The sequence below is a fragment of the Ranitomeya variabilis genome, chromosome 6 (genome assembly GCF_051348905.1).
Source record: "Ranitomeya variabilis isolate aRanVar5 chromosome 6, aRanVar5.hap1, whole genome shotgun sequence".
Classification (NCBI taxonomy): Eukaryota; Metazoa; Chordata; class Amphibia; order Anura; family Dendrobatidae; genus Ranitomeya; species Ranitomeya variabilis.
The window spans coordinates 205,472,186-205,498,401 of NC_135237.1; positions in this window are offsets into that span (position 1 = coordinate 205,472,186).

Consider the following 26,216-nt stretch of genomic DNA (forward strand, 5'->3'; position numbering starts at 1 on the left):
TTGCTCAGATTTTTAGTCTTATGTTTAATGTTCTTCTGCTCTTTGTTCTGCAGTTTCTTGTTCTTCTGCTTCTCGGTCTTCAGGGTCGTCGTCTCTGGGGTCGTCGTCTTCGGGGTGGTCTTCAGGGTCGTCATCTCCAGGGTTGTCGTCTCAGGGGTCGTGGTCTCTGGGGTCGTCGTCTTAGGGGTGGTCTTCAGGGTCATCGTCTTTAGGGTCTTGACCTTGGAAATGTAGCAGAAGGTACAAGAAGGCTGAGGAAATGCTGAGAACCAGCTGACGGTACTGGAACCCGGATGGCTACCCGAAGGTCCAAGAGCCAATGGAACCACCGAGGACCAACTGACATTACTGGAACCCGGTTACTAAGCAGGAGGCACCCGTGCCAGCAAGGACCACCTGACGTTGGTGGAACTCGGATACCCAGAAGGAGGCAACTAAGCCAAAGGCTCTGCCCAGAACCAGCTGACGGTACTGGAAACAGGATGATGAGCAGAAGGTACAAGAGCAAAAGACACTGCCGAGAGCCAGCTGACAGTACTGGAACCCGGATGGGTAGCAGAAGGTGCAAGAGCCAATGGAACAACCAAAGACCAGCTGACGTTACTGGAACCCGGTTACTAAGCAGGAGGTACCCGTGCCAGCAAGCACTACCAAGGACCACCTGATGTTGGTGGAACTCAGATACCCAGAAGGAGGCACCTAAGCCCGGAACCAGCTGACTGTACTGGAACCAGGGGGACCTATTCAAGATTGTTTTCCTAAGAACCAGCTAATGGTGCTGGAACTCAGATAGGCAGCAGAAGGTCCACAGGAAAAACAAAAGTTGCTAGGCCATGAGCCGGCCGTAGTTACAGAAAATCCACAGTCCTACATGGGGAGCTTGTCCTTCTGGCACTATGGAACCAGCCTTGATTGCCAGTTCCCGCAGCCCACATAGGAAGCACCTAAACTGCAGGCACCATAGAATTGGCTAACCCGACCTGAACCTGACAGGACAACGTATTGGAGGCCAAGTGACCTTGACACTACCCAGACACTTCTGAGCAGCAACTGGCGGCGTTGGAGCCCAGGGATTACATGACAAACAAAGTGTAGGCTGAGCTCTAATTGGAGCAAGATGAAAGGGAACCTTTAACCCCCCCAGGCGTTAGCAACTAGAAGAGCCACCTTGTGCAGCAGTAATGCTGCACAAGGAAAAGGTGGCTCTTTTAATTATGCTCCTTGCACACGCTGAATGAAACACTTATAAAATTTGGCCCCTCATACCGTGAAACCGTCCCAGAGGTGGGACTTTCTTTCTTAATGAGACGCAGCACAGCTGTCATTCATACCCCCTTGACGCCGGGGGCAGCCTCCTGAGTGTTGTTTGTTTGTGTACCGGAGTCTGCGCTGTTATGTTATCCCTTGGCCATGCGCAGTTAGCACTGCCCATCTTCTGACATCATTTGAAGTCAGACTGACTGTGCCTGTGCGGTCGCGCTGCCGGAGATCACGCCCAGAGATCAGTGTGATGTATTCACACTGCGGGGCTGGGATTCATGGCCTTGCGCAGTGCATATCTTCGCCTCTCACTCATCTGCTTCCACCTTCTTTAGACTGTGTGGCGTCAGCTGATCCCTAATCACATGCCACGACTGTGACGCCGCACAGTCTGAAGAAGGCGGAAGGAGATGAGTGAGAGGCGAAGATATGCACTGTGCAAGGCCATGAATCCCAGCCCCACAGTGTCGTCTGATGTATTCACACTGCGGGGCAGGGATTTATTTCGTTGCGCAGTGCATATCTTCGCCTCTCACTCATCTCCTTCCACCTTCTTCAGACTGTGTGGCGTCAGCTGATCCCTAATCACATGCCACGGCCGTGATGCCGCACAGTCTGAAGAAGGTGGAAGGAGATGAGTGAGAGGCGAAGATATGCACTGTGCAAGGCCATGAATCCCAGCCCCGCAGTGTGAATACATCAGAAGACACTGCGGGGCGTTATCTCGGGAAGGGCGGCTGCACAGGAGCAGCCAGCCTGACAACAAATGATGTCAGAAAATGGGCGCTAACTGCACATAGCCAAGGGATAGCAAAACAGCGCAGGCTCTGGGACAGATTCAAACAATGCTGAGGAGGCGGCACTCGGCACCAAGGGGGTAGGAATGACAGCTGTGTTGCGTCTCATTAAGAAGGAAAGTCCCACCTCCAGGACGGATTGAAGGTACGAGGGGACACATTTTATAGGTGTTATCTTCAGCGTGTGCAAGGAGAATAACTAAAAGAGCCACCTTGTTCAAATGCAGCATTAGTGCTGCACAAGATGGCTTTTCTAGTTACAAACGCCTGGGGGGCACAGGTTCCCTTTAATTTCTGTTGTTGTGTCAGCGTGGTGGTCACAGGACACATTGCTGGATACACAGCTGGGGAACAGCTGACGTTACTGAAACCCAATAACACGGCAGCAAGTGTTGATTGTGCAAACGGCACTTCTGAGCAGCAACTGGCGGTGTTGGAGCCCAGGGACAGCAGGAGGAGCAGACTTTAGTTATTCAACATCGAAGAAAAATGAAATAGACGGCACAAGAGGCATGCAGACTCCTTAAGACTTGGATTCATTTACAACTGATCTTCAGTGGTCACGAACTGGCTGGGTATACGGTGCTCTGCACTTTCAAGCATGTAGCTGAATAATTATCCAAGAAAAGAAAATATGTGGCACTCACCCTTCTTTTGCTGTGCGCTCGTGTTCTTTATTGGATATGACTAAAAAAGGTTACAAACATCCATGCTTGGACATCAGGTGAACGAGAGGGTGCGGAGGTGGAGCGTAGACGATGGCCGTTTCGCACAGTGTGTGCTTCAACGGGTCCACACGACCCACAACGGAAACACGAACGCACAGCAAAAGAAGGGTGAGTGCCGCATATTTTATTTTCTTGGATAATTATTCAAACTTTAGTTATTGCCGCACACACAGCAGGGGAGCAGCTGGCATTACTGACCCCTAATAACAGAGGAGAGACTGTTGACTGTGCAGACGGCACTTCCGGGCATCAACTGGCGATGTTGGAGCCCAGGGACAGCAGGAGGAGCAGTGTAACAACTCTGCTGGCATCACGGCATGGCCTCTCATCTCTCACACTATCTTACCCACTGCTCCAGGTCATGATGTGGTTTCTGTTTCATGCCAGCTCCATGTTCTATGTCTCTGCTCTCTGCATGCTTCATGGCTGTGTGTATAGGGGGGTGGCGCCGGAACTCTCTGGTTCTTATAGGAATCAGGTGCATCTGTCTAATCTGTTCCTGACCAATTACCAAGAGGCCTCTAGTATATAGTGCACTCCACCCAGTGGTCTGGGCCTGTGCATTATGTTAGCTCAGTTTGTGTTTAGCTGCTGAGTTTGCCAGGCCTTGCTCTGAGTTACTCCCTCTCTGGAGGCTTTTCTCTGTGTTATTGCCTTGGTCTTGTTGTCCGCCCTCCAGGAGGCAGAATATCCTGGTCCCTGTGTCCTTGTCCTTGTTTCTTGTCTTGTTCTATTTCCTTGTCTGAACTTAGTCTTATCTTGGTCTCCTTGTCTGTGGCTTCCTTCCCTGCTGTGTCTTTCCTCGTGTTCTCAGTTTGCTTACACTCCGTACTCTTGCGGCTCTGCCTGCTCTGTACCTTTGTGGCTTTACCTCTGCTCCGCACTCCTGCGGTTCTGCCCCTTTCTACTCTGCTTAGCTTCTGTAGCTGCCGTAATCCCTTGCAGCAGCTCCTCTCCACATTCCTTGTAGCTCCGCTCTGCTTTGCTGCAGAAATCTCTCGCTGCAGCTCCTCTCCGTATTCCTTGCGGTTCTGCTCTGCTTAGCTTTAGTTGCTACACTTTCTCTTGCTGCTCAACCATTCCTATCCGCAGCCTTGGGGTTCTCTTCCTGTGTGAACAGGTCCCAACCTGTTCCTTCATTCTCCTTTCCTTCTGGCATGTTTCCGTACCTACATCTCCTGTGTGAACAGGCCCCAACCTGTTCCTTCATACCTCATTCCTTTCTGCTTGTTTCCTTTCCTGCACCTCTTGTGTGAACAGGTCCCTACCTGTTCCTCCACACTACATATCCGTACCTGCACCCCCAGTGTGAACAGGTCCCTACCTGTTCCTTCATAAACCACATAAACCAGTTCTGTGTTCTCTACAGTGCCTTCCAATCCAGTGTTCCTGCCAGTCCTGCCATTCCTGCCATGCCTTCCAGTCCTGTGTTCCTGCCGTCCTAGCCAGTCATGTGTTTCCTGCCGTTCCTGCCAGTCCTGTGTTCTCTGCCGTGTCTCTGCCAGCCCTGTTTTCTCTGCCGTGTCTCTGCCAGCCCTGTGTTCTCTGCCGTGTCTTTGCCAGCCCTGTGTCTCAGCGGTGCCAGCCTACTCATCTGAGTTTCAGCCATGCTCTTCTGCCAGTCCTGCCTGATGCCCGCACCAATCCTGGTGTTCCTGTCTCCCAAGTGGGATCAGCAGCCACAGCCTGACACCACCCTGGGGTAGCACCTGGCAGCTGCCTGCTGCACAAGCCTGACCTCACCATCAGAGGCTCTAGTGAAAACCCAGGCAGCTGTCATAGTCACGCCCCTTCCAGGGTAGTCTGGTTTGTGGCACAGTGGGGCCACAAAACCCCCGAGCTCACGCCCACCAGTCAGGGCGTGAGCATGACAAGCAGGCTAGAGTTATTGCCGCACACACAGCAGGGGAGCAGCTGGCGTTACTGAACCCCAATAACAGAGGAGCAACTGATGACTGTGCAGACAGCACTTCCAAGCAGCAACTGGCGGTGTTGGAGCCCAGGGAATGCAGGAGAAGCAGAGTGTAGGCCGAAGCCTGCGCTCGAGGCAGTTTAATATCTGTTGGAGTGTCAGCGTGGTGGTCGCAGAACACATTGCCAGATACACATCTGGGGATCAGCTGACGTTAGTGAAACCCAATAACACGGCAGCAAGTGTTGACTGTGCAAACGGCACTTCCGAGCAGCAACTGGCGGTGTTGGAGACCAGGGACAGCAGGGGAGCAGCTGGCATTACTGAACCCCAATAACAGAGGATTGACTGTTGACTGTGCAGACAGCACTTCTGGGCAGCAACTAGCGGTGTTGGAGCCCAGAAACAGCAGGAGGAGCAGACTTGACTTATTGCTGCACACATAGCAGGGGAGCAGCTGGCGTTACTGAACCCCAATAACAGAGGAGCGACTGTTGACTGTGCAGACAGCACTTCCGGGCAGCAACTGGTGGTGTTGGAGCCCAGGGAATGCAGGAGAAGCAGAGTATAGGCTGAGGCCTAATTCGAGGAAGTTGAAAGGGAACCTTTAACCCCCCAGGCATTTGTAACTGAAAGAGCCACCTTGTGCAGCACTAATGCAGCACAAAGAAAAGTTGGCTCTTTTAATTATGCTCCTTGCAAACATAGAAATAAACACTTATAAAATGTGTCCCCTGATACCGTGAAACCATCCCGGAGGTGGGACTTTCCTTTGGAATGAGACGCAACACAGACATCATTCCTACCCACTTTGTGCCAGGCGCCGCCTCCTCAGCATTGTTTGAATCTGTCCCGGAGCCTGTACTGTTATGTTAAACCTTGGGCATGTACAATTAGTGCTGCCCGTCTTCTGACATCATGTGGTGTCAGGCTGACTGCGCTTGTGCGGCCGCGCTGCCCGAGATACTGCCTCGCAGTGTCTTCTGATTTATTCACACTGCGGGCCTGGGATTCATGGCCATGCGCAGTGCATATCTTCGACTCTCACTCATCTCCTTCCTCCTTCTTCAGACTGTGCGGCATCACAGCCGTGGCATGTGATTAGGGATCAACTGATGCCGCACAGTCTGAAGAAGGCGGAAGGAGATGAGTGAGAGGCGAAGGTATGCACTGCGCAAGGCCATGAATCCCAGCCCCACAGTGTGAATAAATCAGAAGACACGGCGAGGCGGTATCTCGGGCAGAGCGGCTGCACAGGCGCAGTCAGCCTGACACGAAATGATGTCAGAAGACGGGCAGCGCTAACTGTGCATGCCCAAGGTTTAACATAACAGCGCAGGCTCCGGACAGATTCAAACAACGCTGAGGAGGCCAAGGGGGTAGGAATGATGGCTGTGTTGCGTCTCATAACAAAGGAAAGTCCCATCTCCGGGACGGTTTCACGGTATGAGGGGACATATTTGATAAGAGTTAAGTTCAGCGTGTGCAAGGACCATAACTAAAAGAGCCACCTTTTCCTTGTGCAGCATTACTGCTGCACAAGGTGGCTCTATCAGTAACAAACGCCTGGGAGGGGGACAGGTTCCCTTTAATTTCTGTTGTTATGTCAGCGTAGCAGTTGCAGGACACCTTGCCGGATACACAGCAGGGGAGCAGCTGACGTTACTGAATCACACTAACACAGGAGCGAGTGTTTTTCTCTGTGCAAACAGCACTTCCTGGAGGCATCTGGCGGTGTTGGAACCCAGGGAATGCAGGAGAAGAAGAGTGTAGGCCGAGGCCTGCACTCGAGGCAGTTTAATACTGTTGGAGAGTCAGCCTGGAGGTCGCAGGACACCTTGCCTGATACACAGTAGGGGAGCAGCTGACATTACTGAACCCCACTAACACAGGAGCGAGTGTTTTTCTCTGTGCAAACAGCACTTCCGGGAGGCAACTGGCAGTGTTGGAACCCAGGGAATGCAGGAGAAGCAGAGTGTAGGTAAAGGCCTGCACTCGAGGCGGTTTAATATCTGTTGGAGTGTCAGCGTGGCGGTTTCACGACACCTTGCCGGATACACAGCAAGGGAGCAGCTAACGTTACTGAACCCTACTAAAACAGGAGAGAGTGATTTTCTCTGTGCAAACAGCACTTCAGGGAGGCAACTGGCAGTAATGGAAACCAGGGAATGCAGGAGAAGCAGAGTGTAGGCCGAGGTCTGCACTCGAGGCAGTTTAATATCTGTTGGAGTGTCAGCGTGGCAGTCGCAGGACACCTTTCCAGATACACAGCAGGGGAGCAGCTGACGTTACTGAACCCCACTAACACAGGAACGAGTGTTTTTCTCTGTGCAAACAGCACTTCTGGGAGGCAACTGGCAGTGTTGGGACCCAGGGAATGCAGGAGAAGAAGAGTGTAGGCCGAGGCCTGCACTCGAGGCAGTTTAATACTGTTGGAGAGTCAGCCTGGAGGTCGCAGGACACCTTGCCTGATACACAGTAGGGGAGCAGCTGACATTACTGAACCCCACTAACACAGGAGCGAGTGTTTTTCTCTGTGCAAACAGCACTTCCGGGAGGCAACTGGCGGTGTTGGAACCCAGGGAATGCAGGAGAAGCAGAGTGTAGGTAGAGGCCTGCACTCGAGGTGGTTTAATATCTGTTGGAGTGTCAGCGTGGCGGTTTCACGACACCTTGCCGGATACACAGCAAGGGAGCAGCTAACGTTACTGAACCCTACTAAAACAGGAGAGAGTGATTTTCTCTGTGCAAACAGCACTTCAGGGAGGCAACTGGCAGTAATGGAAACCAGGGAATGCAGGAGAAGCAGAGTGTAGGCCGAGGCCTGCACTCGAGGCAGTTTAATATCTGTTGATGTGTCAGCATGGCGATCGCAGGACACCTTGCCGGATACACAGCAGGGGACCAGCTGACGTTACTGAACCCCACTAACACAGGAACAAGTGTTTTTCTCTGTGCAAACAACACTTCCGGGATGCAACTGGCGGTGCTGGGACTCAGGGAATGCAGGAGAAGCAGAGTGTAGGCCGAGGCCTGCACTCGAGGCAGTTTAATATCTGTTGGAGTGTCAGCGTGGCAGTTGCAGGACACCTTGCCGGATACACAGCAGGGGAGCAGCTGACGTTACTGAACCCCACTAACACAGGAACAAGTGTTTTTCTCTGTGCAAACAGCACTTCCAGGACACATCTGGCGGTGTTGGGACTCAGGGAATGCAGGAGAAGCAGAGAGTAGGCCGAGGCCTGCACTCGAGGCAGTTTAATATCTGTTGGAGTGTCAGCGTGGCGGTCGCAGGACACCTTGCCGGATACACAGTAGGGGAGCAGCTGACGTTACTGAACCCCACTAACACAGGAGCGAGTGTTTTTCTCTGTGCAAACAGCACTTCCGGGAGGCACCTGGCGGTGTTGGGACCCAGGGAATTCATGAGATGCAGAGTGTAGGCTGAGGCCTGCACTCGAGGCAGTTTAATATCTGTTGGAGTGTCAGCGTGGCGGTCGCAGGACACCTTGCCGGATACACAGTAGGGGAGCAGCTGACGTTACTGAACCCCACTAACACACAAGCGAGTGTTTTTTTCTGTGCAAACAGCACTTCCGAGAGGCAACTGGCGGTGTTGGAACCCAGGGAATGTAGGAGAAGCAGAGTGTAGGCTGAGGCCTGCACTCGAGGCAGTTTAATATCTGTTGGAGTGTCAGCTTGGCGGTCGCAGGACGCCTTGCCGGATACACAGTAGGGGAGCAGCTGACGTTACTGAACCCCACTAACACAGGAGCGAGTGTTTTTCTCTGTGCAAATAACACTTCCAGGAGGCAACTGGCGCTGTTGGAACCTAGGTAATGCAGGAGAAGCAGAGTGTAGGCCAAGGCCTGCACTCGAGGCAGTTTAATATCTGTTGGAGTGTCAGCGTGGCGGTTTCACGACACCTTGCCGGATACACAGCAGTGGAGCAGCTAACGTTACTGAACCCAATAACACAGGAGCGAGTGTTTTTCTCTGTGTAAACAGCACTTCCGGGGGGCAACTGGCAGTGTTGGAAACCAGGAAATGCAGGAGAAGCAGAGTGTAGGCTGAGGCCTGCACTCGAGGCAGTTTAGTATCTGTTAGAGTGTCAGCGTGGCAGTCGCAGGACACCTTTCCGGATACACAGCAGGGGAGCAGCTGACGTTACTGAACCACACTAACAGAGGAGCTAGTGTTTTTTTCTGTGCAAACAGCACTTCCGAGAGGCAAATGGCCGTGTTGGAACCCAGGGAATGCAGGAGAAGCAGTGTGTAGGCCGAGGCCTGCACTCGAGGCGGTTTATTATCTGTTGGAGCTTCAGCGTGGCGGTCGCAGGACACCTTGCCGGATACACATCAGGGGAGCAGCTGACATTACTGAACCCCACTAACACAGGAGAGAGTGTTTTTCTCTGTGCAAACAGCAGTTCTGGGAGGCAACTGGCGGTGTTTGAACCCAGGGAATGCAGGAGAAACAGAGTGTAGGCCGAGGCCTGCACTCGAGGCAGTTTCATATCTGTTGGAGTATCAGCGTGGTGGTCGCAGGACACCTTGCCGGATACACAGCAGGGGAGCAGCTGATGTTACTGAACCCACTACCACAGGAGTGAGTGTTTTTTTCTGTGCAAACAGCACTTCCGAGAGGCAACTGGCGGTGTTGGAACCCAGGGAATGCAGGAGAAGCAGAGTGTAGGCCGAGGCCTGCACTCGAGGCAGTTTAATATCTGTTGGAGTGTCAGCGTGGCGGTCACAGGACACCTTGCCGGATACACAGTAGGGGAGCAGCTGAAGTTACTGAACCCCACTAACACAGGAGAGAGTGTTTTCCTCTGTGCAAACAGCACTTCCGGGAGGCAACTGGCGGTGTTGGAACCCAGCGAATGCAGGAGAAGCAGAGTGTAGGCCGAGGTCTGCACTCAAGGCAGATAATATCTGTTAGAGTGTCAGCGTGGCAGTCGCAGGACACCTTTCCGGATACACAGCAGGGGAGCAGCTGACGTTACTGAACCACACTAACAGAGGAGCGAGTGATTTTCTCTGTGTAAACAGCACTTCCGGGAGGCAACTGGCAGTGTTGGAAACCGGGGAATGCAGGTGAAGTAGAGTGTAGGCTGAGGCCTGCACTCGAGGCAGTTTAATATCTGTTGGAGTGTGAGCGTGGCAGTTGCAGGACACCTTGCCGGATACACAGCGGGGAGCAGCTGACGTTACTGAACCCCACTAACACAGGAGCGAGTGTCTTTCTCTGTGCAAGCAGCACTTCCGGGAGGCAACTGGCTTTGTTGGAACCAAGGGAATGCAGGAGAAGCAGTGTGTAGGCCGAGGCCTGCACTCGAGGCGGTTTATTATCTGTTGGAGCTTCAGCGTGGCGGTCGCAGGACACCTTGCCGGATACAAATCAGGGGAGCAGCTGACATTACTGAACCCCACTAACACAGAAGAGAGTGTTTTTCTCTGTGCAAACAGCAGTTCTGGTAGGCAACTGGCGGTGTTTGAACACAGGGAATGCAGGAGAAACAGAGTGTAGGCCGAGGCCTGCACTCGAGGCAGTTTCATATCTGTTGGAGTATCAGCGTGGTGGTCGCAGGACACCTTGCCGGATACACAGCAGGGGAGCAGCTGACTTTACTAAACCCCACTAACACAGGAGCGACTGTTTTTCTCTGTGCAAACAGCACTTCCGGGAGGCAACTGGCGGTGTTGGAACCCAGGGAAAGCAGGAGAAGAAGAGTGTAGGTCGAGGCCTGCACTCGAAGCAGTTTAATATCTGTTGGAGTGTCAGCGTGGCGGTCACAGGAGACCTTGCCGGATACACAGCAGGGGAGCAGCTGACGTTACTGAACCCACTACCACAGGAGTGAGTGTTTTTTTCTGTGGAAACAGCACTTCCGAGAGGCAACTGGCGGTGTTGGAACCCAGGGAATGCAGGAGAAGCAGAGTGTAGGCCGAGGCCTGCACTCGAGGCAGTTTAATATCTGTTGGAGTGTCAGCGTGGCGGTCACATGACACCTTGCCGGATAAACAGTAGGGGAGCAGCTGAAGTTACTGAACCCCACTAACACAGGAGAGAGTGTTTTCCTCTGTGCAAACAGCACTTCCGGGAGGCAACTGGCGGTGTTGGAACCCAGCGAATGCAGGAGAAGCAGAGTGTAGGCCTAGGCCTGCACTGGAGGCGGTTTAATATCTGTTGGAGTGTCAGCGTGGCGGTCACAGGAGACCTTGCCGGATACACAGCGGGGAGCAGCTGACGTTACTGAGCCACACTAACACAGGAGCAAGTGTTTTTCTCTGTGCAAACAGCACTTCTGGTAGGCAACTGGTGGTGTTGGAACTCAGGGAATGCAGGAAAAGCAGAGTGTAGGCCGAGGCCTGCACTCGAGGCATTTTAATATCTATTGGAGCTTCAGCTTGGTGGTCGCAGGACACCTTGCTGGATACACAGCAGGGGAGCAGCTGACATTACTGAACCCCACTAACACAGGAGCGAGTGTTTTTCTCTGGCAAACAGCACTTCCAGGTGGCAACTGGCGGTGATGGAACCCAGGAAATGAAGGAGAAGCAGAGTGTAGGCTGAAGTATGCACTCGAGGCAGTTTAATATCTGTTGGAGTGTCAGCGTGGATGTAGCAGGCCACATTGCCAAACACACAGCAGGGGATCAGCTGACGTCACTGAAACCCCAAAACACAGCAGCAAGTGTTGACTGTGCAATTGGCACTTCAGGGCAGCAACTGGTTGTGTTGGAGCCCAGGGAATGCAGGAGAAGCAGCGTGTAGGCCAAGGCCTGCATTCGAGGCAGGTTAATATCTGATGGAGTGTCAGCATGGCGGTCACAGGACACCTTGCCGGATACACAGCAGGGGACCAGCTGACGTTACTGAACCCCACTAACACAGGAGCGAGTGTTTTTCTCTGTGCAAACAGCACTTCCGGGAGGCAACTGGCGGTGTTGGAACCCAGGGAATGCAGGAGAAGCAGAGTGCAGGCCGAGGTCTGCACTCGAGGCAGTTTAATATCTGTTGGAGTGTCAGCATGGAGGTAGCAGGCCACATTGCCGGATACACAGCTGGAGATCAGCTGACGTTACTGAAACCCAAAAACACGGCAGCAAGTGTTGACTGTGCAATCGGCACTTCAGGGCAGCAACTGGCGGTTTTGGAGCCCTGGGAATGCAGGAGAAGCAGAGTGTAGGCCGAGGCCTGCACTCGAGGCAGTTTAATATCTGTTGGAGTGTCAGCATGGAGGTAGCAGTCCACATTGCCAGATACCCCCTTGGCGCATGGCACCGCCTCCTCAGTGTTGTTTGAGTCTGTCCCGGAGCCTATGCTGTATTGTTAAGCCTTGGGCATGCGCACTTAGCGCTGCCCGTCTTCTGACATCATTTGGTGTCAGGCTGACGGTGCCTGTGCGGCCGCACAGCCCGAGATCCCGCCTCGCAGTGTCTTCTGATTTCATCACACTGCGGGGCTGGGATTCATGGGCATGCGCAGTGCATATCTTCGACTCTCACTCATCTCCTTCCGCCTTCTTCAGACTGTGCCGCATCACGGCCGTGGCATGTGATTAGGGATCAGCTGATGCCGCACAGTCTGAAGAAGGTGGAAGGAGATGAGTGAGAGGCGAAGGTATGCACTGCGCAAGGCCATGAATCCCAGCCCCGCAGTGTGAATAAATCAGAAGACTGTGCGAGGCGGTATCTCGGGCAGCGCGGCCGCACAGGCACAGTCAGTCTGACACCAAATGATGTCAGAAGACGGGCAGCGCTAACTGTTCATGCCCAAGGTTTAACATAACAGTGCAGGCTCCGAGACAGATTCAAACAACGCTGAGAAGGTGGCGCCTGGCACCAAGGGGGTAGGAATGACGGCTGAGTTGCGTCTCATTACGAAGGAAAGTCCCACCTCCGGTACAGTTTCACGGTTTGAGGGGAAACATTTTATAAGTGTTAAGTTCAGCGTGTGCAAGGAGCATAACTAAAAGAGCCACCATTTCCTTGTGCAGCATTACTGCTGCACAAGGTAGCTCTTTCAGGAACAAACGCCTGGGGGGGGACAGGTTCCCTCAAATTTCTGTTGTAGTGTCAGCGTGGAGGTAGCAGGACACATTGTCGGATACACAGCAGAGGAGCAGCTGACGTTACTGAAACCCTATAACACTTCTTCATGTGTTGACTGTGCAGATGGCACTTCTGAGCAGCAACTGGCGGTGTTGGAGCCCAGGGATTGCAGTTCAGGTGGTAGAAACATGAACACAACAGGAGACCTGGATACTTTTGCCAACCAATTATTTAATCGGGAAGAGGAGTGGCAAATTCCTGCGAGATCCAGGCCTTGTTCATTTTCAGAAAAGTAAGCCGGTCAACGTTATCGGAGGATAGTCGCATGCGACAGTCTGTTAGTACACCACCGGCGGCACTAAAGACGTGTTCCAATAATGCAGTAGCAGCAGGGCAAGCCAGCACCTCCAATGCATACTGGCTAAGCTCTGGCCATGTATCTATCCAGCTTAGAGACCCAAAACTTGAAGGGGGAAGAGCCGTCTGGGAGTACACTGAGAGGGCAAGACATGCAGCCTGTCACGATCTGACGGTAACGTTGCCTCCTGCTGACTGGAGCCATCTGTGATGGTGTAGACATTTGTGTCGGGCACACAAAACTTTGCCACAGTTCGGCCATACTGGTCTTGCCTTGTGCTGAGGCACAGCTTCTGCTACCTCTCTGTGCAGAGCTTCCTCCACTGCCTCGACACACTGAGCTGCTTTGTAAAGCACTAGCAGCAATGCTCTCGATTGGACTGGAGAAGATGATGGACTGCACCAGGGTGTCTTGGTACCCCCGCATTTTACGCTCCCAGTTCAACGGTGTAATGAGGCTTTGAAAGTTGTCCCGGTAGCGAGGATCTAGGAGGGTGTACACCCAATAATCAGCCGTGTTGAGAATGTGGGCGATGCGGCGGTCGTTTCTCAGGCACTGCAGCATGAAATCAACCATGTGCTGCAGACTGCCAACGCTGTCGCCTGCTTGAGGCATGATCTCTGCCTGCTCTGCATCACCCCACCCTTGCTCTACACACTTACTACTGGAGAATTGTGTAACTCTCTCCTCTGGACAGATGTCTTCCTCCTCCATTGACTCCTCCTCATCCTCCTCACAAAGTGTCCCCTGCCTATGCCTTTGTGAGGAACCACGTTGCACGCACTGTCCAGAAGCAGAAGGAATTGGTGACTCCTCATCCTCCACCTCTTCCACAACATCATCCCTCAGCGCTTGCAGTGTTCTTTCAAGCAGGCAGATAAGGGGGACAGTCATGCTGACTAGTGCATCATCTGCACTCGCCATCCACGTGGAATCATCCAAGGCACGCAAAACCTGGCAGACGTCCTTCATAGTGGCCCACTCAGTGGTTGTGAAGTCTGAAATGCGCGCAGTGCAAATTCTTTGCGCCTGATGCAGCTGGTACTCCATTACTGCTGGCTGCCGCTCACACAACATATGTAACGTGGAATTCCACCTGGTGGGTAGGTCACATATGATGCGATGTTCCAGAAGGCGGAATCGGCGCTGCAGAGCTGAAATGCGCGATCTTGCCATGCTGGAACGCCGCAAGTGAGCACACTCTAGGCGGACCTTGTGCAGCAGTGCATCAAGATCTGGATAGTCCCTCAAAAAACTCTGAATGACCAAGTTGAGCACATGTGCCAGACATGGGATGTGAGTGAGTTTGCCTAGGGCCAGAGATGCCACCAGATTTCGGCCATTGTCATACACTACCATGCCTGGCTGGAGATTCGCTGGCACAAACCACATGTCACTCTCCTGCTTGATGGCATTCTAGAGCTCCTGCGCTCTGTGGTTTCGATTCCCCAAAGAAATTAATTTCAAAACGGCCTGTTGAAGTTTGGCCACGGCTGTGCTCATATCGGTCGTAAGAGGTAAACGTTCACGGGCCCATGTGGAGGTGGACTGTGACGGCTCCTGCAGCGCTGATTCTGAGGAACTGGAGTATGAGGACGAGTCAATGTGTACAGACTGGATTCCTGCAATCCTTGGAGTTGGCAGAACACGTCCTGTGCCACTCGCATGATCTGTACCCGGCTCCACAACATTTACCCAATGGGCAGTGAGGGAAAGGTATCGCCCCTGTCCATGGTGACTGATCCAGGCATCGGTGGTGAGGTGAATCTTGCTACTGATGGCGTTCAGTAGCGCGTGTTCTATGTTTCCCTCCACATGCTTTTGCAGGGCAGGGACGACTTGCCTGCTGAAATAAAAGCGGCTGGGCACATTGTATTGTGGGACTGCCAATGCCATCAAGTTATGGAAGGTGTCAGTCTCCACCAACCTGAATGACAGCATTTCAAGGGACAGTAGTTTTGCAATGCCAGCATTCAGAGCCTGTGCTCGGAGGTGGTTTGCAGAGAATGGCTGCCTTTTCTCCCATGCCTGTTCTACCGATGGCTGTAGACTGGGCTGGGAGTGTGAGGATGACTAGGAACGTGATGCTGTGGGTGGAATTACACTGGGTCTCTGGACAACAGTGCCAGAGGTTCTTCCATGGCGATCCTGTGAGGAAGCCGAACCAGCTGTGTGTGAGCTGGAGGAAGAGGCAACAACATGAGCTGAAGAGGTGGTAGGTGCCACTGTAGGTTGGCCTAGGTCTTCAGTGTGTTTTTGTAACTCCACCGTGTGCTTGGTCTGCACATGTTTCCACATATTTGTGGTATTGAGGTTGCTGACACTTTTCCCTCTTTTGACTTTCTGATGACACACCTTGCATTTGACTAAGCAAATGTCATCTGCAACTGTGTCAAAAAAGGACCAGGCACTGCAAGTCTTGGGAGCGCCCATTTTGGCTTTTGGAAGAGGCATGCTCCTAACGAGTGCTGAAGTGGAGGCTACAGGCACCACAGTCTTCCCGCTCCCTCTCTCTCTTTGGGCCGTTCGGGGAATCTCTTCCTCAGAGCTGCTCCCACCACCTTCCTGTCCCTCACACCATGATGAGTCAAGGACCTCATCATCTACACTACCCTCTTCCACCAACTGCTTCTCCTGGGTAGTCTCGGCAGCACAGTACGCACCTGAAAGTGGTACCTGAGTCTCATCATCAGATGCGTATTGAGGTGTGCTGACCGGAGGCACTGGCCCACCCATCTCTTCAGAGTCAGAGAGACAAAGCTGTTGGGCATCACTGCATACTGCCTCTTCTTCCATTTCTCCAATGCTGCTTGGCTGGCCCTCTCTTTCCAAGCCAAGAGATTCAGAGAACAGAAGTAGAGATGGCTCCTGTCCTAGGCTCTCTGACTGTATGGGCAATTTGGCAGGTGGTGAAGAGACAGATGGGTGCTCTTCAGTGCTCTGTGCCTGAGAGGATGTGGCACTAATTGAAGTTGATGCATTAGCTGCCATCCATCCAACAACAGCTTCAATTTGTTTGTCCCGCAACAGCGGGGCACAGCGAGCTCCTACAAAGCTGCGCATGAAGGACTGTTCCCTGCTAAAACTGGGGGATGATGAGTCACCGGTGCCCGCAGCAGGCACAGAATCCCCACGTCCTCTCCCTGCTCCACTTCCACGCCCACGCCCACGTGCCCTACTTCCTGCCTTCTTCATCTTGGTAGACTGATAAAGATAGGCAGAAAAGTATTAAGGGCTTAGTGTACTTATTCCTGAACAGCTGCTAACAGGTATAAGGAACACTAATTTTATCAAGTGTGGACTAGACTTTAATATGAGCTAATGTGGCCTACACAACTGTAAAGTGGAGTGTTTGGTGAACTTTAGAAACTTTTTGTTTTTTCGGAAGAACAAACTACAGAGTGAGCTGCACTCACACAGAGACCGCGCAGACAGCCATAAACGGCGCTGCAAGGCCAAAAAAAGCTCCTCTAAGTAATCCTATATAGTGTTTTTCCACAATCTAGCAGGATACGGATGGAAATCCACTAATAGGATAAATTTGAAAAAATGTGCAGCAGGCTGCACTAATTAAGAAACCGACAATGGAACGGTATGAGGCAGTGACGCACCCTGAGCTGACTACAACCGGCTGTGGCAGCAGAACAGACTACAGAGTGAGCTGCACTCACACAGAGATCATGCAGACACCGTAAACATTGCTGCAAGGCCAAAAAAAGCTCCTCTACGTAATCCTATATAGGATAAATTTGAAAAAATGTGCAGCAGGCTGCACTAGTTGCAAAAAAGGACAATGGATTGAACAGTATGAGGCAGTGACTCACCGTGAGCTGACTACAACTGGCTGTGGCTGCAGACAGACTACAGACTTAGCTGCACTCACACACACAGAGACCTTGCAGACAGCTGTGAACAGCGCTGCAAGGCAAAAACAAGGTTCTCACACAGCGATTGCTAAATTAGCCTGGGTAAAGCACAATGAAGCAAATCGCTATCTCTAAACTGGCCCTAAGTCAGAACACAGCGTACTGTCCCTAACTGAATTCAAAGCAGAGTGAACCCAAAATTGTGGCGGCGACTTTTATAATGCATCATGACATCATTTCAGCAGCCAATCACAGCCATGCCAGTAGTTACATGCCTTCCATGCAGAACAGGATGTGCCCACACTTGTAATCATTCCTCATTGGCTGAATTCTGGCTCTTTGAATTATGGGAACTTCCAATTCCGGTATCCGATATACTGAAAGTATCGGAACGCGGTATCGGAATTCCGATACCGCAAATATCGGCCGATACCCGATACCTGCGGTATCGGAATGCTCAACACTACTGGCAATCTTATCAGGCATACCGTGTAAGCGGAAGACATGTTTGACAAACAACGCCGCCAAGGCCTGTGCAGAAGGTAACCGTGGGAGAGGCACCAAATGCACCATTTTATAGAAATGGTTGGTAACTACCCAAATAATGGTGCAGCTACGGGACTTGGGTAAGCCAACCACAAAGTCCATCCCGACCATCTCCCAGGACCTATCAGCCACCGGTAGGGGGTAAAGTAGCCCAGCAGGCCGTTGTTGAGAAGACCTATTCTTGGCACAGGAGACACACGCCCAAATATAGTCCTCGACGTCACGGGCCATATGCGGCCACCAGTACATCCTCGCCAGAAGGTCTGATGTCCTCTTGATCCTGAAATGTCCACCCACCCTGAACGAGTGAGCCCAAGAGAGAACCTCCAGTCGCAAATTAGAAGGCATGAAAGTCTTGCCCGGGGGCACAGACTCTAGCGACACAGGAGCCACAGTTCTCAGGCTCTCGGAGGGGACAATTAGCCGAGGCTCCTCCTCCTCTGATGACCCCACGGAGCGGGAGAGAGCATCAGCGTGAATGTTCTTCTCTCCGGATAGGAAATGAAGGGTGAAGTGGAACCGGGAGAAGAATATGGACCATCTAGCCTGGCAAGAATTTAGCCACTGGGCTGTTTGCAAATACACCAAATTCTTGTGGTCAGTGTAAACTTGGAAAGGAAAGTGAGCTCCCTCCAGGAGGTGTCTTCACTCTGAAAAGGCCAACTTCATTGCTAGCAACTCCCTGTCCCCGATGGAATAATTCCTCTCCGCCTGAGTGAAGGTCTTGGAGTAGAAGAAGCAAGGATGCTTCCGAACTTGAGCGTCCTTTTGGAAGAGGACCGCTCCAGCACCGACGGATGAGGCATCTACCTCAATAACGAAGGGCTTATCTACATGGGGACGATGCAGAATGGGAGCGCTAGCAAAATGGGACTTATCAGATAAGAAGGCTTTGGAGACTTCCTCCGACCACAATTTGGGATTTGCACCCTTCTTGGTGAGGGCTACCAAGGGAGCTACCAAAGTGGAGAAGTGGGGAATGAACTGACGATAGTAAGTAATGAACCCCATAAAGCGCTGCACCGCTTTGAGAGAATGGGGTTCATGCCAGTCCATCACTGCTTGTAGCTTGGCAGGATCCATAGCTAATCCCAGGGCTGAAATGATATAACCCAGGAAAGGCAAGGACCCCTGCTCAAACAGACACTTCTCCAACTTGGCATAGAGGGAGTTTGCCCGTAGGAGGTCGAAGACTCTGCAAACATCTCTCCGGTGGGAATCTATATCTGGAGAGTAGATGAGAATATCATCCAGATAGACTACCACTGAGGTGGAGAGCATATCCTGGAAGATGTCATTCACAATGTCTTGGAAGATGGCTGGGGCATTACAGAGTCCAAAAGGCATCACCAGATACTCATAGTGCCCATCCCTGGTATTAAAAGCCGTCTTCCATTCGTCCCCCCTCACGGATGCGAATCAGGTTGTAAGCACCCCTTACTATCTAACTTAGTAAATACCCTTGCCCCTAGTAGTCTATCGAAGAGCTCAGATATCAAAGGCAGAGGGTACTTATTCTTAACGGTGATGGCATTAAGACCCCGGTAGTCAATAATTGGGGGCAATATTCCATTCTTCTTTTGCACAAAGAAGAACCCCGCCCCCACAGGTGACACTGACTTCCTAATGAATCCTCTTGCCAGATTTTCCTGGATGTATAGGGACATTGCCTCCATCTCCGGGAGAGACAGGGGATAGACTTGTCCCCAGGGAGGCTCTGACCCAGGCAAGAGATCAATAGGAAAGTCATGGGGGCGGTGAGGCAGAAGAGTCTCTGCAGCTCTCTTGGAGAATACGTCCGCATAAGACCAATAGTGTTTGGGGAGAGAGGTAAGATCTGCGGGTACCTCTGTTCAGGCAACCTGAACGCACTCCCTCAGACATCTGCCCTCACAAGATTTACTCCATCTCAGATTTCTCCCAGAGGACCACTCTAGATGTGGTGAGTGATAACGCAATCAAGGTATCCCTAACAGAATCTCATCTATTCCCTCAGGAATGACAAGAAGGGAAATGATCTCCTGATGGGATGAAGACATGGATAATGTAAATGGGATAGTCTGGTGTGTAATTTGTGAGGGCAGTGTCAACTCATTCACCACTCTTACGGTCACTGGTTTGGCTAGCATAACCAGGGGTATTGCGTACCGTTGGGTGAAGGCTGAGAACATGAAATTTCCCTCCGCCCCAGAATCCACATACAGCTTGACCGTAAAAGTGGAAGGGCCAAAGTAATTGTCCCCTTGAAGGACAATTTGGAGGAAAACGTTGCTGTGTCTAGTGAATCTCCTCCTACAGTTACTAGACGCGGTCGTTTCCCCTGCCGCTGTGTACATTTCTTGGTATAATGTCCTGACTGCTGGCAGACATTACAGACAATGGGTATTCGAGCTGCCTGAAACTTAGGACCCGCTCGAGAAACCTCCATGGCCTCATAGGGCTTGGATGCCTGAACAGGGGACTCCAGTGGCTTGGCGAAGGTAGGTGCCAGCCGAAACCTCTGCTTACACTGGGCTCGCTCCAACCCCCGCTAGTGAAAACTGAGGTCAGTGCAAGTGGATATGGCTATCAGCTCTTCCAGTGTGACGGGAATCTCCCTAGTGGCCAAGGCGTCTTTCACATGGTCAGCCAGTCCGCTCCAGAACACAGGGGTAAGGACTTTATCCGGCCACTCCAGCTCAGATGCCAAAGTCCGGAAGTGAATGGAAAAATTGCTGACCATGGATGAACCCTGTGTCAAAGTCAGCAGTTGGAGCACCGAATCATGGGTGACACGAGGTCCCAGAAAGACCTGTCTCTCAGAGTCCAGAAACATTGGAGCACTCTGCACCACATGATCGTCACACTCCCACAGCGGCGTTGCCCACTCTAACGCCCAGCCCGACAACAGGGATATAATAAATCCCACCTTCACCCGCTCAGTGGAAAAACGTGCAGCCAGGAAATCAAGGTGTATGACACACTGACTCACGAATCCCCGACACAGCTTACTGTCACCAGTAAACTTAAGGTAGCAAGAGATGGGATAAAGTCAGAGCAGGGGTGGCAGTAGACAAACTGGCTGCAGCTACGCTAGCAGCCTGAACAGCGACCACGGTAACATCCACAGCCGAGGTTGTGCGCTCAAGAGCCGCTAACCTACCCTCCAGCTGCTGGATGTACCATTGCAATCGCTGTTCATCCGCCATTACTAGCCAGACCCTGGCACTAGTGTAATGTTAGAGCTAGCGGAACGCACCAAATAATTAGATAGATGGTATAAGGTGCGTTCGCAGCCTGGGGTCCACCGTGCAGAGATGGAACCTGCTGCTGAGTAATGGCGGACTATATGGCGGTATAATGTGGATACACACATCGGTTAGCTTTACCCAAAATGAAGGAAGCGAACCCTTTTGCGTCACAGGGCCGTGGTGCCGCACAAAGAGCGCAAGCAAGAAAACAGAACTCTGTACCAAGACTCAGGGAAAGAGTTCCTCTAGACCTCTTGCACTCAACACCGCTACTGGGGTGTCAGAGTTTAACAGAAATAATAGTTTAATGCACATGAGTGCATGCAGTGCTGCTCTGGCAGATGCCACTAACCACCCAGACTTGGGCCAGGAATGTGCTCTATTAGCGCACGGCGCCGCACTGGCGGTCACTGCAATCAGACGCTGTATCGTGTGCTAGGTGTGCAGGTAGCACTGTCGGGTGCTAGATAGCATCCACCATTCGCGAGCATTCAACAACACTAGGAAGGGGATGATTAAGGAACGACAGTAACACATCTACACACACACGTTATCAAGTACACACTAGCGCATGGCCGAGCGGCCATGTGAACCTTTTATAGCAGCAGTGCTACAGGACCTTCCAGATGGTCCAATAGGAGATGCAACCGGACCCCAGCATGTGACCCCCGACCTCCAATGGGAGGTCGTCCCGTGGGCATGCTCATTATGGGAAAAGCAGGACTTAGTCCCAGAAAGACTTGATCGCTGGTGATCAGTGCTGGCTACAAAGGCAGAGCCTCGAAGGGCAGCAGTAACCAGTATCAGCTTGAGCCAGACACTGGGACCAACATCTCCGCTGAGCAGGCTCCACTGCGGCTGGAGAAGAATTGGAGACCACAGCGGAGATGGTTCGTGATTCCCCCTGTGCAGAGGTGGGAACTCGACACCTAAAATATGGGTTATTACTTTTTATATTTCTGTTAACAATGAAACCTTACTTTATTTCTATGTTGTTTGACTTGCCGAAGTCTCCCGTTTTATCCCCATGCATAGGTGTTATATGAGAAGATTGTCTGTTAAAATTTAGTGGATTTCTGTTGCACTTGGGCCGTGTGTCCACTGTAAGTAAACGCTGCTTGTTTGACGCTGCAGCGTCAAACACGCAGCGTCCAGATGTTCCAGCATAGTGGAGGGGATTTTTAGAAATCCCGTGTCCACTATGCGTGGAAACCCGCACGCGGCGGGCCTGCGACTCCGGACATGCTGCGCGTCTTTTCAGATCGCAGCATGTCCGTGCTACCTGCGGACAGGGCCCTATGGCGTGGGGTGCGATGATCCTGGATGTGTACTGTACACATCCGGCATCATCGTGTCTCAGAAAGGGGGCGGGGCTTAGCACCGAGCGGCTTCACCGCTACGGCGATACCGCCGGCCATCCTGATCGTGGACACGCAGCCTAAGAACACTGAACTTTTTTGCAAATCATCAGTATGTCTATACCCTGCTCTATATCATGCTCCGAAGCTTTGAGCAAGAAAGCTGCACAGGTTTTTCATAATGAACCAATTAAAACCGGAGACTTTCTGAATTTCACAACACATATGGCACAATTTGAAAAACCAACTCTATAAGAAACTAAAGTCTGGTGGGATTTCACCACTTAGCAAAACTATGTGGCAAAAGAAATGATTCCGAGAGGCTTACGCCTGAAGAAAATTCCCACTACGATATACAGCACAGATTTCCAAGATGAGTGGAACCAAATTCTTAGAAACTGCTCACTAAATTTAATGAAATTGATTATTAGATATGAAGAAATCAAGCTTGTGGATATTCAAAAAGAAATAGAGACTGTCAAAAAATCAGTGGAATAATTTAAAACAATATCACAATATGACTCATCTATGGAGAAAATGAAAAATTATTTATTAGTGCTTGAAGAAGAAATTATGAACCGTAAAAGGAAAAAAAAATTACGAGATCTCAATGACTATGCCACAGGTAAAACATATGAATGGGGTAAATGGGACAGAACGCCAAGAACTCCGAGATCAATCTTCAAACATAGCCAGGCTCACATTAATCCGATTAGCAGACTCCATGTGGCATTTACTCCCTTCGACCCGGATTCCTCAGATATGAACTGCAGTGCATCTGATACCTCTCTAAATACCGCAGGAATAAACAGCAATAGAAGATTTTTTAAAGCTTCAAAAAACACAAGAGGAGGACTGGAAGGAAGCATCGCAAACGATCAATGCATGACAACGAGATACAGAAAGAAGAAATCAAGGAACCAAATGTGAACAATGTATTGAATCTCTCTTCTCAACCGCTCACGAAAGATCAAAATTATATCTTTTCTTTATGTGCAAATTGCCTCTTCTGAGAAAAAGAGGACTTAAGGGTACCGTCACACAGTGGCACTTTTGTCGCTACGACGGTACAATCCGTGACGTTCCAGCGATATCCATACGATATCGCTGTGTCTGACACGCAGCAGCGATCAGGGATCCTGCTGAGAATCGTACGTTGTAGCAGATCGTTTGGAACTTTCTTTCGTCGCTGGATCTCCCGCTGTCATCGCTGGATCGTTGTGTGTGACAGCGATCCAGCGATGCGTTCGCTTGTAACCAGGGTAAACATCGGGTTACTAAGCGCAGGGCCGCGCTTAGTAACCCGATGTTTACCGTGGTTACAAGCGTAAAAGTTAAAAAAAACAAACAGTACATACTTACATTCCGGTGTCTGTCCCCCGGCGTTCTGCGTCTCTGCACTGTGAGCGCCGGCCAGCCGGAAAGCGAGCACAGTGGTAACGCGGTGACGTCACCGCTGTGCTTTCCGGCTGGCGCAGACACAGTGGAGAGAAGCACAGCGCCGGGGGACAGACACCGGAATGTAAGTATGTACTGTTTGTTTTTTTTTACTTTTACGCTGGTAACTACGGTAAACATCGGGTTACTAAGCGCGGCCCTGCGCTTAGTAACCCGATGTTTACCCTGGTTACCCGGGGACCTCGGCATCATTGGTCGCTGGAGAGCTGACTGTGTGACAGCTCTCCAGCGACCACACAACGACTTACCAACGATCACGGCCAGGTCGTATCGCAGGTCGTGATCGTTGGTAAATCGTATAGTGTGACAGTACCCTAACTCTATAGCGCCATCTGGTGGAAGTAGCGATCCTACAAGTCACAATTAACCCTCTAACGAGTCTTGCAATATGACTTAGGATAAAAACAAATTCAGTATCTCAATTCGCAGACACGGTGTTTCGGGCTGTTGGCCCTCATCAGTGCGAAGCATGAGAACTGATTTGGCTAGGTGAGAGGCTCTGGACTGGGGTCTAAGGGGTATCCTTTCTGATTTGGCTTTCATCCTACGTCTTATTGCACGACTCGTTAGAGGGTTGATTGTGACTTGTAGGATCGCTACTTCCACCAGTTGGCGCTATAGAGTTAAGTCCTCTTTTTCTCAGAAGAGGCAATTTGCATATTTAATTTCCCAGAGGAGCATTGTACGGCAAATAAGCCTCCTTACCTTGACAAGCCAGAGATGGTATGTCACTCTCCATAAGGAGAAACGATACCCCTTAGACCCCAGTCCAGAGCCTCTCACCTAGCTAAATCAGTTCTCATGCTTCGCACTGACGAGGGCCAACAGCCCGAAACACCGTGTCTGCGAATTGAGATACTGATTTGGCTTTTATCCTAAGTCATATTGCACAAGCCAGAGATGGTATGTCACTCTCCATAAGGAGAAACAATACCCCTTAGACCCCATCTTTTCTTTAGGACTGAACTTTGTACTGGATCTGGACTTTGATCTCTTTTCTACAATTCTAGTCATAAATAAATTTATACGAAACCTAACACTAAAGAAACATTTCTTCAATGAAGATGATGAATCACAATTGCAAACAAAAAGTCCCAATACTAATGACTATCATAAATTAGACTTTAAAGATCAAATGACATTGCTTAATTTACAGAATTTAGAAACCCCAGATAATAGAAGAGGTGAAATTAATCAATCCCAACACTTGAATGTAAAAAATCCATACTTCTATCCTATTCATAGTAGGGCAGAGTGTATGGATAAATTTCAAGTCACTATAGAACGGGAATTAAAAGAATTAGAAAATAAAAATCATGAGATAAGAGGTAACGCTAGAAAAATAAATTTAACCTATAAACTGGAAGGCGCTAGATGAATTAGTAAAAATGACTAACATCATTATTAAACAGAGTGATAAGGACGGAATGGAGGTTATTTTAAATACATCAGATTACAAAAAGAAAATGATAGAATTATTATCAGATTCAGAGACATATAAAAAACTGAATAAAAACCCCATAACAGAATTAAAAGATAAAATTATCAGAATCATTCAGGAAGGGTTTGATCTAGGTCTGCTAAATAAAAAACAAGCAGACTTCCTCATGGTATCTGATCTGACTCTGCCAATTATATACTGACTGCCCAAGATACACAAAACCACAGGAACACCACCATTGAGACCCATAGTATCGGGTATTGGCTCCATTAATGAACACTTATGTGAATGGGCAGACTCTCTATTGTAACCAAGAGTGCAGCGTGTACCAGGTTATCTAAAGGATTCAAGAGATGTCCTGGGAGCCCTAAATAAAAAAAATACAGCAAAAGGAATATGTATGGTTGAGTTGTAATGTAGTCTCCTTATACACTTGCATTCCTCATAAATTGGAAATGGATGCATTGAAAATTATACTCAATATTCAGACAATCTGAGCAATTTTCTGTTTGAAGTGGGTTTTTTTGTTCAAATAATGTTTTTCATTTGATTATGACATTTATCTGCAAAAATCAGGAGTCCAGATTGGAGCAAAATATTCAACATCCCTGGCATACATCACAATGGTATACTGGGAGAATAAACACATTAATTCTGTAGATAATCCCTTTCTGCATGAGCTCATTTGGTATGGTAGATACATTGATGATATCTTGTTAATTTGGGATGGAGATGTATCTGCCATACCAAAATTTGTGGATTGCATCAATTCCAACAATTATAACATACAATTTGCGCATAAATACAACAATGTATCAATCTCATTTTTAGATTTAGAGCTTTATGGCATTGTACGGGAGCCCATTCAGAGTAAAACTTATTATAAACCTCTTAAAGACAATACAATATTGCATGCTCAGAGTAGTCACCCTAAGCACACACTAAAATCCATCCCAGTAGGAGAACATATTATAATGAAAAGAAATTGCTCTATTGTAGCTGATATGAATGTAGAGTTTGACAACCTGCATGAGAGACTGAAAAAATGCAGGTATCCAAATTGGAAGCTAAATAGAGCAAGGAATCGGGTTTCTGACAGAAACAGAGATGATTTAATCGAACCTGAGAATACAGTCAGAAATATAAAAAATAATAAACCATATGTGTGCCTACGCTTTAGTCCCCAATTCAATGACATCAAAAAA